The sequence below is a fragment of the Camellia sinensis genome, chromosome 14, assembly GCF_055761805.1.
Source record: "Camellia sinensis isolate YWXY chromosome 14, ASM5576180v1, whole genome shotgun sequence".
Taxonomy (NCBI): Eukaryota; Viridiplantae; Streptophyta; class Magnoliopsida; order Ericales; family Theaceae; genus Camellia; species Camellia sinensis.
The window spans coordinates 59174799-59190531 of NC_138974.1; the positions used below are offsets into that span (position 1 = coordinate 59174799).

Genomic DNA, 15733 nt, shown 5'->3' on the forward strand with positions numbered 1-15733 from the left:
GTGTGTAAATTTTTTTGATTGCATATACATTAGTATATATATATTTAAATTACATATACATTCATCCATCAATTTAAAATACAAATTTCAGTTTGCCCCCATGTTCAACTCAAGCTTCATGAACTTTAATGGCCAACAATAAAACCAATAAATTTTAAATGCAAATTTCAATTTGCCGTTGGTCTTGTTGAATTAGCAGGAAAAAATAGCATAGGAATTATTAAGAATAAAAAATAAGCAGAAAACATAATTATGTGGTTTACCTTCTTTACCCACCGAATTGACTGTACTACCAAAATACCCAAACAAAATAATACTACCTACAAACCACAACTTAATAGATATGATACCACGGCATAACCCTTTAACTTGCTTTTTTAATAGAAAATTTCCATTTGGAGTCGGTTTGCAATTTTGGCCTAAATACTCTACTCAAGCAGCACTACTCATTCTTCTTTAGAGAATCAACTCTATTACTGTCACAAGAAACATGCTCTCCCATGAGAGGAAAGCCCTCAACCCTTGGGCATATTAAAACCTTGGCATGCTCAAATTCTTAACTCTAAGCCTCTTTTAGACCAAATTATTACTGCAAAGATTATGAAATTATTGCCGCAACAATACTACATAAAAGAAAAACCAACATCTAAAGATAGGAACTTGAGACAATTTCTAACAAGTTCACATAAAGAGAAAGGCCATGAATCAATTAAAGCAAAGAGGATTTGACAAAGGCATTGGACAATGCATGGATTTTAGAGTGTTGTGTCATTCATTGAGCTTCAGAAGAGCATTTTAATGTCTACTTGAAATGAACCAAAAAAAAAAAAAAAAAAAAATCTATTGTTATAACTTTGTTATTAGATAGCTGGCACTTAAAGTAACATTCAAGATCATAGATTTCTACTGCGCATTTATGTGTAAAATAATGATGGTGCCATTCAATGGTTGTGCTCTTGATTTTCAAATATTTAAATAAATAATAGGAAAGCCCAAAAAGAGAAAGCAAGATAATAGAAAAATAAATAGAAGGCTGGGAAATAGTTGTTAGTACTTCTAGCTTTACAACTTCTTTTGTTTCATTTTGTTTATTATTTATTATTTTTTTAACTGGTTCAACTTACCTATTGATTTGAAATTGAAAATATAATTAAATACGTTAGATGTTACTTATGAAAGAAATTGCCTACATTGTTTGGCTTTATACATAGCAAGTAATTCCCCATGAGTAGAAACATATGGAAGTGTATTGATTCTTTAATTAGAATGACATAGCTAGCGGTTTGTGGTTTACCTAATTATTGTTTTTGGTGAAATAAAAAGGGGGAGGGGGGGTTGTGCGCTCTCATTCCATACCACTATATATATATTCTCTACAATTGTGAATTAGAGTGAAAGTCTTTTTAAAAAGTACCTAATTACCTATAAAAGCAATAAGTTGGTCATTTTCACTTATGGTTCTTTGGGGTTGACTTTTAATGACATTTGATCATGGTCATATGCTCAGATTCTAAACTAGTGTCTAATTTGAGCAAGATGAGACATCTGGATCTAAGTTATAATAATTTTGACGAGGATGCCTTCAGGATTTTGGGTGCTCTCCCATCCCTTAAGTTTCTATCCTCAGTGTCCAATAGCATGGAAGGACCACTTTCTAACCAAGGTAGGTGTATTTTTTATTTCTCAAATTCATGCTGCATAAGTTAATTTTTTTAGCTCCATTTGAGTGTTGAGAAGACTTAAAATAGTTGGAAAAATGAAGTCTTACAGCTAGCAATTTGTGCAAAATTATAGTTCTTTGTCAAATATATCTTTCTGGAATCTATTACTGCCATCAATGGCATCATTGTCCTTAAATTTTTTTAACATTACATTTTCATTTGAAATTGAGCTACTAATTGAGGTGCCCATAGAATATAGTTCACAACATCAAATTATATTTATCTCTATTTTCTTTACCTCAATCTAATTAACGAGTCTCTTCACTTGGGTTACATGTTGTTTAATAATCAAATTTAATAATCCCTTCTTTTTTTGATATTTTATTGATACCATCATTATTATTATTATTAAAGTCAGCCCCCTAAGTTTTAAATTGGTGTTGGTTGCTTCAGCCATTGTTCTCTTTCAATTAGCCAGCATATTTGTGATTTTTTAGGTCTTGTTTGTTCCTATGTTTACTTCGATTTGTAGTAGCACTTTCATTTCAAAATGCATCTGCCACTGCCAGTATAGAAGTAGAATAGTGTTTTGCTGATTTATTTTTCATTTCTACTCATATTGTGTCCTCTATTGAAATAAATTAGTACGAAATCTACGTTGACTTCGATCATAGGAATACAGAGCATGGATTCTGCGAGACTGAACGTTTTGAATTATTTGTTAACAAGCGTGAAGTATGTCATAGCAGCTAAGGATTTCTATTTAGTTCTTTATTATTGTTATTTTTTTTAAAATAGTGATTTTCTAAGGATTATGTATATATATACTTATATTTATATTTTTTCCTTGCATGCCATCTATGTTCTGTACGTAGGTTTGCAATGCATACACGGAGTTGAATGATCCTGTGGTACAACGCCAACGGTTTGCTGACCAACTCAAGGTATTATGATCATTAGGAATTGAATCATTGTGGCATGTAAAGTCATGTTGTGTGGGGTGCCTTGACTGAAGATTTTTGTATGATTAAATTTCAGGACTGACAATCAGGTGATGATGAAGCAATGGCTTTGGATGAAACATTTTGCACAGCTCTCGAGTATGGTTTTCCCCCAACTGGTGGTTGGGGACTGGGTATTGACCGACTAACAATGATGATGACAGATTCGAAGAACATCAAGGTTTGTGTTTTACGTTTGTGTGGTTTGTGTGAAATGTTCATGTGTTATTAGTTTGTGGTTTTGGATTTCCTTGCTGGTGATTTTTCATTTGTTTAATTTATTGGTAGTGTTGGTTTGGTGGGGTTGGGGTTGGGTGTGTTTGGCTGGACGTGGGAAGTTTCACATTCTACAATAGAAAGTTTTTTCGACTGAGCTTTTTTACTCAAGTGTCAATTGTTTTGTTTTTTGGTTTGGGGACAGGAAGTTCTACTCTTTCCGGCCATGAAACCTCAGGATGAACCTTCTGCTAAAGAACACATCCAAACAGCTTCTGGCTTGGGTCCAGTATAGGTTTTCAATCTGCCAATATGCATGCAAATCTGCCTACAGAAGGTTTACTTCTGTTTTGGTTATGCATTTAAATCTGCCAAGAAACATGCTGTTGGGTTGGATTATTTAGTACGATATGTTTTATTACTGCTAACGGTTTTCTATACATGCTGAAATATTGATTTCCTTGCAGTTCTCTAGATTAGTGGGATGGAGCAAACCAACTTCTTATTTCAGCAAGATTCATAGGTACTATGATTCTGCTTTTATGTTGTGATGGAAGTTCAAGATCTTGCAATGATTTTTTGCCAAAATAGTCGTTTGAATCCCTAAATTTCTTTTGCATGGTGTCTGTGTCCTATTGATTTTGTTTGAGAAGCTGAGTCCTATTGATTTTGTATTCTACAATTCTAACATTTTGTGCGTAATGCAGCTTGTCCCTGGTGGTTCTCCTGATCCAAAATGTGTGGTGGTATGCAAGATTGCTTTTGTTAGCGCCGTCAGATTGGCAGATCTAAAGAAGAATGCTGATGGACAAGAAAGTCTGGTGTTTGCTACTTTAGCTGGTGACCTGGTAGTCCGAGGACTAATATTACTATCAGTTGTTATGACATTTTTTAATTTTTTATTTTTTTTTTGTTGGTTCTTGTATTTGAAATAGAGAGTTTATTTGCATTGATGACTTATTCTTAACTCAGTAACTCTCCAATGACCATATGAAGATTTTTAGGGTGCGAGAAATATGAAATATTTTTGTGTAACATACACCGTTTGATTTATGTGAATGTTTTGTTTTTGCACAATGATTGTGGACTATCATTTTATAAGATTTTACTATATGAATGGGGGTTATTATTTTATATTAGTACTATTTTAGTTTTATTATAGGTATTTTTTAAAAAAATTAGCACAATTTTTTTTTTTAAAGAAAGGGCTATCACGGCGTTTTTAAAAACGTCGTTAAATAGTTGGGAAAAAGAGATGTTGTGGCGTTTTAAAAACGTCGCTAAATAGCATGGTGACGTCATGTTACAATTAGTAGATTTTTTTTTATAAAACGCCGCCTATAGTAATATAGCAACGTTTTTAAAGCGCCATAGAGTTATAGCGACGGCCGCATCTTCGACGTTTAGTGCTAAACGCCACAAAAAGATTTGACGGCGTTTTTAAGACTTATAGCGGCGTTTTTCAAACGCCTTTAAAACCCTGATTTCCAGCAGTGTAGGGACAAAGTCTCAAAGCCATTCATCGTGCTTACGTACCTTAGAATCATGGTGATGAGCTCTGGGATGGGGATTGGAGCAGAGATTTGGACAGCTGCGGGACAGTTGGTTTTTTTGTTTTGTTTTCGACTCTTTTCAAAAGTGTTGCCCATTTTTTTTTGTTTTGTTTTGTTTTTGGTAGTTCCTTGCTTCAGCTTGTGGAGCTGCCGCTAGAAATTTTAATAAAAATTAAATATTGATTATTTATTTGGATGAATATGAATTACTTCCATTATATTTTAATGTCATTGGCTAGGGCTTTATCACAAGCACCAAACATGACATGAATGGCAGGCACATCCAAACCTTGCACTTCTTTTGTTTGTCGTTTTCTTTCTTTCTTTCTTTTCTTTAAGAAAGCTCTTAAACATTAGAACCATAATTCAAAATTTTCCCAAGTAGAACCTCATCTCATAGCTAGTCAATAGTTTCTCCAGAAATAATAATAATAATAATAATATATGTAATGTTCATAAAAGAGATGAAATGTTCAAATCAAAATAATTAGAAGGGGGTAGTTAGAGCAACTTAACCAATTTAATTCATCAAAATATACTTAGTTTTTAAATTGTTATCTTCTTCAAAAAGATTTTGACTAGTTAAAAAATATATATATATAACCATATATAAAAGTGTACAACTGTGGTATAACACAACTATTTCCTAACGCTTAATTGCCTCGAATGTGGCTCATAGGTCAGTCAAAGCCCCAGCCGAATGTCCGTGATGGTGCGCCTTTGTGCTAAAAAAAAAGTGGTTCTTTTTGTTATTTTGTGTGTTCAAATGATGCGTCTAATGCTCACAATACCATAATTGTCCCTATTTCTATGAGTGAAAGTCTACAATTGCCCTTGTTGTTTCTGTTTATTACAACTCACATCTATGACAGTGTAGTTGTTTGTTGTTGAATTGGAAAGATGGTGAGCTGTCTTCAGAGACCACCATCTATCCCTCAATTGCTTTTCCAAGAATTCTCCATATGCTACAAGCGGAAGCAGTGGTTAGGCCCAAAGAATTCACTTACGTGTCATTTTCAACTCTTGTTTCCAATTTTCTGGTTTACGTGTCTTCTTGGCTGTGCGCCGTTTGAGTGAGGTAGGTCTATGTGTCTTCCGTTTAGTACTGCAACAGAACCAGGTCGAGCCCACCATCTCTCCCTCCTAGAATTTTCTTGTGTTCGGTGGATTAAATTTGCAATCAAACGATTCTCTCTCAGCCAACATTACAACAAAAAGCATTTTTGGTGACGTTTCTTAGCAACCAAATTGAATTTAGTTGCCAATTGTATGTTTTTGGTGACAATATACGTGTTGGTCGCCAAAAAATACACTATTAGCAACAAATATCTCAATTGGTCACCAAAAATGGCTGGCGCCAATTTAATTTTTTGTGCGAGAGCACTAAAAAAGTTTTGGCGACCAAATTAATATATGGTGACGAAACTGTTTGTCGCCAATTGTGACTTTTTGGCTACGGAATTAAAATAGTCGCTGAAAGGTGAATGATATTTATGGCAACATAATGATTTTCGTCGCCAATAAATATCTTGTCAAAACGACGTCGTTTTGAATCTGTCTTTTTTTTTTTTTTTTTAATGACCTTTAGTTGATAAACAAGATTGACCTAATAATATTCATCTCATTTCCCTCTCCCTCTCCTGAAGCGGCACAACAAAAGATAGCCTGAAGCGGCACAACAGAAGATAGCCTGAAGCGGCACAACAGAAGACAAAGAGGTATGTCTTCTCTCCCTCTTCTTCGTCTCTCTTTCCCTCTCCCTCTCCTTCTCCCTCTCACTCTCACTCTCTCACATTGTCTCATCTGCCTCTCTTTCTTCATCATCAATTTCATTCTCTTGTTCAGCATTGCAGAACACAACACAACATTGATAGTGGGACTGATTTTTCCCTCACTCTCTCATCTTTCTCTTTTTCTTCTTTGTCATCAATCTAATTTTTCGGACTGATATTCTGATTTTTCGGACTAATATTATGATTTTCAGGACTGATATATTCTAATTTTTGGACTGATTTTGGAACTGATTTTCGGGACTGGTATATTCTGAATTTCAGACTGATTTTAGAACTGATTTTTAGATTTTGGGACTGATATTCTGATTTTGTATTTTTTGGGAATTGATATTATAATTTTGGGACTGATTTTGGGGCTGATATTTTGATTTTGCAACTGATTTTGGAATACAGGACAACACTTCGTTGTTTGTTTGTTGTTGTTGTTGTTCATTTCAAAGGCTCATAGACAACACTTCGTTGTTTGTTTGAATGATTCTGCACTAATTAATATGTGATATTGTGCTAGACTTGACTCAGCAGCTCTTGTATTAATCTTTTGGATTATGCTGTATGTGGTAGATGATCTCTTTTCTTCACTTTATGGTTTTGTTATCTTATAATAGTTGGAAAATTTTCAGGAATTTTTTATACTGTTTAAGCTTTTTTATGTAGTGTTGCATATTGCCAGCTTCAGATGTGATCTACAGTAATCTGGTTGTCTTAGAGTTTGCCTAGACTGCGGTGAATACTATTTTTCTGATCTGATCCATGCTATGAGGATAGATTCTGCAAATTAGCTTTTTTGGTCACTCTCTGAAGATTTGCATGTTAGATTTTTGAATCAAGAACATCTTCCGTAGGTCTTGACTTCAAATGTGAAGAACTCTGGATTTTCTTCAATATAGGTTTGGTTGCCAAATCTCAACCCTTCATCATTGATGGGACCCACCTCAGAAACTCCATCTTACGAAGAGAGAAGAAAATTCCCTTTCTCCATCTCAAGTTTCTATCCATCATCAATAGGAGGACCAATTGTAAGAAATCTCGGTCATGTACTATTAGCCATGAGAAGTTATGGTTTGCATTATTACTGCCCTCGAAAGGCTGTTCCTTCCTTTCATTATGCCCGAGACACTTACCTATAACCTATTGAGGATTCTTTATGCTTAGCTAGAAACATAACTGTCAACTCCTTAGTTGCAGGAAGAAACTCTTATTTGGGTTTACATTTGTGCGCTAGAGCTGCGATTCCTCAGAGTAAGAATTTTGATAGAATGTCATTTTCGTTGAGATAGAATTGTGGTTCCGATTGAGATGTGACCACTCAAACATACAAATCCCAAAATAACAAAAGAAAAGATACCAATGTAAAAGAAAATATTTAAAGAATAGATATTTATTTTAAAATTTGGCTTTTCTCATAGGAATTAAATTAGATCTTTCAATTTGGGTTTATGATGATTGATGGCTAAAGATATATGTTATTGGTGATGAATTGTTACTTTTGTAATGAGCATTTATTGTGGTTATGTTTGATCATATACAATACATGAAAAGAAATGGATTCTCCAGTTGGTGAGAAAGAAAAAAAGGCAAAAATGGGGGAGATAGGGAAGAGGAGATTAAGGATAGTCACTCCACTGAATTTGAATTTCTCATATCTTTAACCTCAGCTTGTTTAAGTAATTGAGTTGAATTTGAATTTCTCATATCTTTAACCTCAGCATCAATATGAAACTAGTTAAAATTTTATTAGGGATGGCTGCTATATTTGGTTTCAAAATCTCAATTTTATGTCTAACTCAACAAAGAAATACGTCAAATAGCTAAAATAGATAAATATGCTTTTCCAAGAATAAGTAAACTAATATGTAACAATTTCAAGACCACAATTTATATAGCAATTGTAATCTATAAATCAATTTCATCACTTACTATATGATTTTTTTTCACCCTTTACTCTAAATTGCGTATTTTACTTGAATAGTAATTCTTGTTTATCACTTACTATTGTGATGCATCATTTGGTCATGAAAGGGATGTGGAACCATAATCTTGTGGGTCACTGTAACAACCCTCATACTGTCTACCGATTAATGACTGATTGATTACCAATAAACATTGATTACCGTTAAACTGAACTGATTATGACTGATAATTGGACCGGTTAAAGTACTGAACTGACTGACTGAAAACTGGGACTGAATTGACTGAGTGTGTATGCTAAATTGTATTCTATCTGTTTGATTGATTATTTGATCTGTTTGTGTTTTATGTTTAAATTGCTAATTGAAGGCTTTATCGGCGGCAGAACCGGGAATTGGTTAGTGTTTTATGACCCTTAGAATTAATGTGACTTTATGGTATAATTATCTGAAAACTGATTAGGTATGATTAAATTAGATTAAAATGAGTTAATTGCAATAGTTGTCGTAATTACCATGTTGCCACACTTAGTGGCCAATATCTCACACGCCTTTGAGCCTTGTATACACTCATACACTTGAATCAAAAACCATTTCCTCAGCCCTCTTCCTTCTACTAGCCGACCAAGAGGGGTTATAGGAGAGAATTGAGTTCATTTTGTTGAATTGGCTTGAATTGCTTGGAATTGAAGTATAGAATGCCTATTTGAGCTCCTAGTCTTCTAACTCAAGACTTAGGTAAGGATTTCATCTTCTCATTCTTGTGTTTGAGCTAATTCTTGCATGGTCCATGTTAAATTGTAGAGCTAAGTCATGTTTTAGTTCATACATGTTGAAATAGAGCATAATTCATGCTTGCATGTTTGAATTGTTGAGTTGTGAGTTGATTTCATGGTAAAATGGTACATGCATGTCCATAATTTTGAAATGGTCCATGTTTTCAACTTGTTTTTAGATCAATTGGCTCCTTAGAGCATCAAATTGAGCTTCAAAGTTGTTTAGAATTCATGCATGTTTGCATGTTTGTAACAGCGCCCGCGTGGGACCTCGATGCTACAGTTCGGACTCGATTTGTGTCACGGTTCTTAATCTGAACCAAAGAGTCCAAATCTGGCAAATCGTTTTGAGAAACAGATTTTTGAAAAAGTAGTGCCAAACATGGACTGCTTTGCCAGATACAGAGTCGCCACCTAAATATTTTAAAATGGGAGAATTTAGGAAACCCTGACTCGGTGCCGAAGGCCACGTGTCCGTCATCACCGGAGTTGTCTCGGCTCGGGAGCTTGGGTACGATCGGGGAAGGTCAGCTATGAGCACCCCCTTTCGCCCGGTCTGAAGACCGGCCTCTACTAACCGTGATATCCGTTTTGAAAACGTTATGTGTTCTTTTTCCAATTATTAGCCTAGAATTACTATGTTATGCGCACAGCAAACAAGTATAGACTAGATTGCCTAGTTTGGAAATAAACATTGCATATCCGTTTGGTTTGAAAATGCTTTAGAATTTGCTACTCGCAAGTAGGCTAAAATACGAATTTCAACGAGTTTTTCCAACTCAAACAAATCCAACCTTCACCCACAGGCATTCAAAACAGTTTAACACATAAGCATCTAGCCGCATGGCAAGCATACTGTCATGTTAACATTCACACACATGCGAGATGCTAAAGCAGAAATACTTACATCGTACTCCGTGCCAAAACAAAGAACTTGTTAGCAAACATGCATGATCCAAGTCCATGTTAAAAATGGCTAATGCATCACATGCAAAAATGCGATCTAGACAGGCTCGGCTAACCCTAAACATGGCATATGAAATGCGATCAACTATCACGTATTCAATTTTTGAATTGAAGTACAAATGCAGTTAACGTGATGTACCGAGCCTAATGCGTGCAATACAAATGCATGGATGCACACATGCATAGCATAAGGTATGCTAATTTAAACGTGCCCTAATCTACCATCATAAGCAGGTAAATAAAAGGGAGAAAGAAGTGGGGGTTGGAAGACATACACACACGCACCCACACACACTTATTACAGGTTTGCCCTCGCTCGGAGGGACCGAATGAATATTAAAAATTAATTAACTACGCAAGCTAATTAATATTACAAATTAACTAATTTAATTAACAAATTAAATAAATTAATTAAAGCAGGAAAACGCCTCGGGAAGCGTGCCGCCATGCGCAAGCTGCCTCTGTTTTCCTTCTTTCACTCCTCTGGAGGCTGTCAAAACCGCAGGGTTGCATTCCTAGGCACTGGGGAGTACCACCGGCTGAGTGGAATCACCACCGGCACTGGTATATGTCCATCGGCACAAAATTGAATCTGTCGGCAGAGAAAAGGTTGCCGGCCGGCACCTTACACTGCCGGTCGGCAAAGAAAGTCTGCTGGACCTGCAACTCACAGCAACAGAGGGCAAAACAAGGCATGGCAGCATATTTCAAGGCATGTATGCATCAACCATGTCTCTTATCATTGTAATGACTCAAAGGGACATGTGCCTCGGTTCTCGGACCACCAATCACGCATTTCCATGCATGATGGCCCAAAGAACCAAGTATGCAACTTTGGTTTCAAATGCAATGCAAACCAATCAAACAAAACTCCCAATCCCTATCACCCAAGTCAAGGGACAAGGAATGCATGCAAGATGCAATGCTACCTAGGCATAAAAGCTAAGGATGCAACATGGCATGGCAAAGCACTTATGCAATCATGCAAGCATACATATGGCAATGCAAACGGATGGCAAGATGGACTTATACATGAATTAGGCGGCTCTAATAAGGCCTAAAACAGTGGCCAAAGTGCTATAAAATGAAGGCTAAATGGCATGCACACACACATGCGCATAAGGACCAACACTTAAGCACAAAACGAACAACATTCAAGCACACTTGAAAGGGGCAAACAAGGGCAAATAGCATGCAACATTAGCATTAAAATCATGTTATAAAATGATGCCAAATCAAGTTATAAATCAAGTCAAGCATGCAACAAATGGCTTAAGTGTTCAAAGTAAACCAAAGTGGCATTGAGCTACACTTAACATGACCAAACAAGGCATGCATTAAGTGACCAAAAACAGGTTTATAACATGCTAAAACAAGACTAAAAGACTCTTTAGATGGCATCTAAATGGCCCAAATACAAAGGCATACACCATGGCCAAAACATGGAGCATTGCAACACATGCTTTCAAAGCATTAAAGAGACATGCAAGGCAATCAAACAAGCATGGAAATGGGACTGAAATGGCATATAGGATGATCCCAAATCACCAAAACAATGCAAAGATGGCATGCTACACATGCACTTACTCAAGGCCAACAAGCCCAAATACAAAGGAGCTATATAATGCATGCAAAGATCAACCCAAACGACTATGGACAGAGCTAAAACATGGCAAAATAAGCACATAAACTTCACAAATGCAAGCCTAAAACATGCTCCAACAAAGGCTAACAACCTAAGACATGTTAAGGCATAAACAAGGCATTACATGGCAACTATGCTAATCATGCATGGAGTTCCAAAACCAACTTTAAATCATGTTATATCATGGATATATAAGCATGAAAAACAAACCAAACATGCTCAACACACACTCAAGCATAGGCTTCCTTGAGAGGCCAAAATATGCCCTTTTCAAGGACAACAAGGAGAGGGGGTGGCCCTCTCCTTCTTAGGACTTCAAAGCATCATCTTCACCACTGAAATCCCTCAAGATTTCAGTGGTGAAGAGACCTCAACACCAAAATCCCGGAGCTAACACAAAATGGCTCAAAATGAGGCCTTTCAAGGCCTAAGGGTGGTCAACAACCCTCAAACAACAAAACGCTCTTAATAAACAACAAAGAGGGCTTAAAAACAGAACTTTTTTATGTTATACAATAATCACAAAAAAAGCTCTAAGACTAGTAGAAAATCAAAGCAAAAATGGGGGAAAAAGGGGCTAGTTTCTTACCCTTGTAGTCCTCTTCAACAATGGTGCTCCAATGGCCTTCTTGAGCTTGAATCTAACACCAAAATCTCAAAACACACTCTTTGGAACCTCAGCTCCAAGAGGAAGGTGAAACACTAGGTGTTTGTGTGCAATAGTGAGACACAAAACACCTAGTGTGCAAAATGAGAGGAAAAGAGAGATAGGTGAGTGTATCTAACCCTAACCCTAGAAAAACCAGAGCTCTCTCTGTATTTTCCTCTCTCAAAAATGTCTAAAGCCCTCTTTTTGCCTTAGAGAGAGCTTCTCTCTATATGCCTCTTGTAAAGCTTACAAGACAAGCTTTGCAAGAGGGAGATCCCTCCATACACGTGTATGGAGGGGAGCAAAAGCAATACAGCTGTCCAAAAATATGCAAAAGCAGATGAACAGCAATCGGCCGGCAAAAAATGCCATCTTGGCCAAAAGGAGTGCCGGTCGGCAACAAATAGTGCTGACCGGCAACAAAGAGTGCCGGCCGGCAAACTATATTGCCGGTGGCAGCAAAAACCAGCCGGTGGCATCTAGCCACTGCCGGTGATGGGTGGGGATGGTCTACAAGCCCCACTCTGCCTCTCAAGGGCAAGATGCAAGTGTTTGGTGCAAAACCAGACACTAAACGGTCGAGTTCGGGGATCCTGAGGCAAGGCGCGCGAGCCGAGGCCTCCGGGAACTCCAAATGAACACAAACATGGATAATCACCGAGTGTTCAAACGGTGATGTCCAAGTCTTGAGGACGGTCAAAAATGGGGTGTCTACAGTTGCCCCTCTTTGACAGAACTCGAAAGTCATAACAATGACGGGAGTGAATGTCAAAGCCCAGAGATGACCCATTTTTGACAAGGCCGAAGACTTAGACAAACATGCAAGACAAAATAAGATATGCGCCCGAATGCAGGGGCAAAATGCAAGACAATGCAGGAAGCCGAGCATAACTTATGATCATGCAAAGAAAGCTGTAATGAAGCAAACATGCGACAATTTTAAGCTAGCATACCAAACTACACTACAATGCAGAAAGGATGTAAGAGAATTATGGAATTCTCAACACGTCTCACTCGGGAGATACAATACCTGTGCGGCTCGTCTGGTTGCACCAGCTTCAAATGAACCGTACATACAATATCGTGCCTGCAAAGAAAACAAACTTAACAGGTACAATATGGTTAACAACATGCATGACAATGCAAAATGGATGCAAGACGATATGCAATATATACAAAACAATGTATAAACAATGCAAATGAAGATGCAATGTATTTGAGACAATGCAAGCTACATGCAAAGCATTTGGATCGTGATCCAATCACGAACGGTTCGAAACCACACCTATGTCAAATAGATTGATGGAGGTAACAAGTTTGTCTACCATAGAACGGTCAACTGAACTATGAGTATTGTAGACAGACGCAAGAACAAGTATTGGGTGGAATTGACATAAGTGGGGAAACGACCCGCTGGAGAAAAGACTACGATCCTAATGCCGGATGCAAAAATTACACTACAATGTAATGGATGGATATGGCACGCAGGCCAAACCAAATCTTGCCTAGGAAAGGCATGCATACATACGAGCCATGTGTAACACAGAAAAGGTGCCGCAACCCTCAACCAACATATCAACGTGGAATCGGCGCGATACACATACAGAACTGTGTTTTAACATGAAAAGTAAGGGCACATACCAGACCAAGCTCAACCTGGAAAGGCGCAAGCCAAAGGCGGAAGGTGATGCAATGAATGCATGCAATCTACAATGCAATATCTACAAATATGCAATAGAGTGGATATTTACAACATGCATGACAATGCAGTGCAATGCGACCTACTGGGGAAAATGCAATGGATGCATGCAAGCTACAATGGAAATGCATGACAATGCACTATGATGCAATGACTATGATTGCAACTTTCCCTATCTTACCAACAGGGCGGTATACTAGGTTGGTCCAGTATCCAGGATTGAGGCGTAGACATGCCGTCTCAACCTATGGGGCTTCCATACAGATTTCAAGCTGAGGGTAAACCCCTGGGTATTTAAACCAGACTTTAGTCTCGGAACTCCCGAACCTTTGCGTTCTAGGCATAAGCCGTTCGAACTCTAGTTTCCACCGTCTCAGTTGGTCTTCTAGGAACTCATCGCAAGCACAGACAAAAGTCGTTCGGGCACGACAAACACCAAAGGAATTGCACCTTCAGAGGATTTAAGGTCTCCTAGACCGGAATGCAAAATGTATGCATGACAATGCATGTTTTTGTTTGTTTTTTTTTGAGATGCACATGATGTATGAAATGCATGTTGCATGGAATGCGCGACAACACGCGGCTCAAGACATGCACGGCAATGCGAACACTAAAGGTCTTACACCTTCCAAGGATTTAAGGTCTCCTAGACCGTACGTGTTTAAGGTCTCGCCAGACCATGCGTGTTTAAGGTCTCGCCAGACCGGCGTATTGCACAACGGTATGATGCGCAAAATGGCGCAATGCGTTAGGCAACGCGAGTGCACAGGACAGTGCAATGGAATGCATGCAAAATGCAATGAGATGCGCAAAATAGCGCGAAATTTGAAATGCACAGAACAGTGCGATGCGCAGAACAGCGCGAACAATTTTGAAATGCACAAAACAGTGCGATGCGCAGAACAGCGCGAACAATTTCGAAAGGCACAAAACAGTGCGATGCGCAGAACAGCGCGAGGTTTGAAATGCACAAAACAGTGCAACGGTTTGAAATGCACAAAACAGTGCGATGTGCAGAACAGCGCGAACAATTTTGAAATGCACAAAACAGTGCGACGGTTTGAAATGCACAAAACAGTGCGATGATTTGAAATGCACAAAATAGTGCGATGCGCAGAACAGCGCGAACATTTTTGAAATGCACAAAATAGTGCGATGCCAAGTGTGACATGCATGCCACACGGAATGTAAATGGGCTTGAATGCGCAACAACGCACGTATTCCGGAATGCATGACAATGCATGGAATGGAAATGCAATGATGATGCATGAGAAATGTGCACGACAATGCAAAGGGGTGCGTGTTGCGACGCTTGCAATACGTGCATAACAATGCAAATGTGTGGCGCGCGACAGCGCGATGTAATGCACCGAAGTAGTGTGATGAACTCGTGCAACACACCTGGGGCAACTTTTGAATTCAAAAAGGATACAAAAAGGATACACCTTGCACGAATTCGAGTGCCACGCACTGGAGACACGGCCCGCGGTCAGAACGGAGGCCGGTTGAATGTCGGAGATGCCCTTTCTTGCACTTTCTTGAGCTTTGAAGACCACGAACTTCTCATATGGCCTAAACAAGACTGTGGGAACCCCACCAGCCGAAAGATGAGGCCACCGGCTGGCCATCGGCACAAAAACAATTCCATCGGCACAAAAAAGTGCCGGCCGGCACAAAACATTGCCGACCGGCAAACAGTTGCTGGTGCGGGGCAGTTTTGTCTTTTCACCTCGGGTGTTATAAAATAGGGCTTCATGCCCTATTTTCTCACTTCTCCACCGCCAAAAATCTTTTGTTCTCTCTCTCTAGAGTGCTTCTCTCTCATTTTTCGCCCGTTTCTTCGCGTTCTACGCTCGTTTCATCGTCG

At 38.3% G+C, this 15733-nt stretch overlaps 1 long non-coding RNA gene across 2 annotated transcripts; it reads left to right on the forward strand.

The window, feature by feature from the left end:
- The first annotated feature begins 2443 nt into the window (after positions 1 to 2443).
- LOC145807559 (uncharacterized) lies at positions 2444 to 3946 on the forward strand. 2 transcript variants are annotated; one of them, XR_014350773.1, is made up of 5 exons: positions 2446 to 2605; positions 2700 to 2843; positions 3084 to 3215; positions 3346 to 3401; positions 3586 to 3946. It is a non-coding gene; the product is annotated as an uncharacterized LOC145807559 (long non-coding RNA). The 2 variants fall into 2 exon arrangements; XR_014350772.1 differs by lacking the exons at positions 3346 to 3401; positions 3586 to 3946 and having other exon boundaries at positions 2444 to 2605; positions 3084 to 3297.
- The last annotated feature ends 11787 nt before the right edge of the window (positions 3947 to 15733 follow it).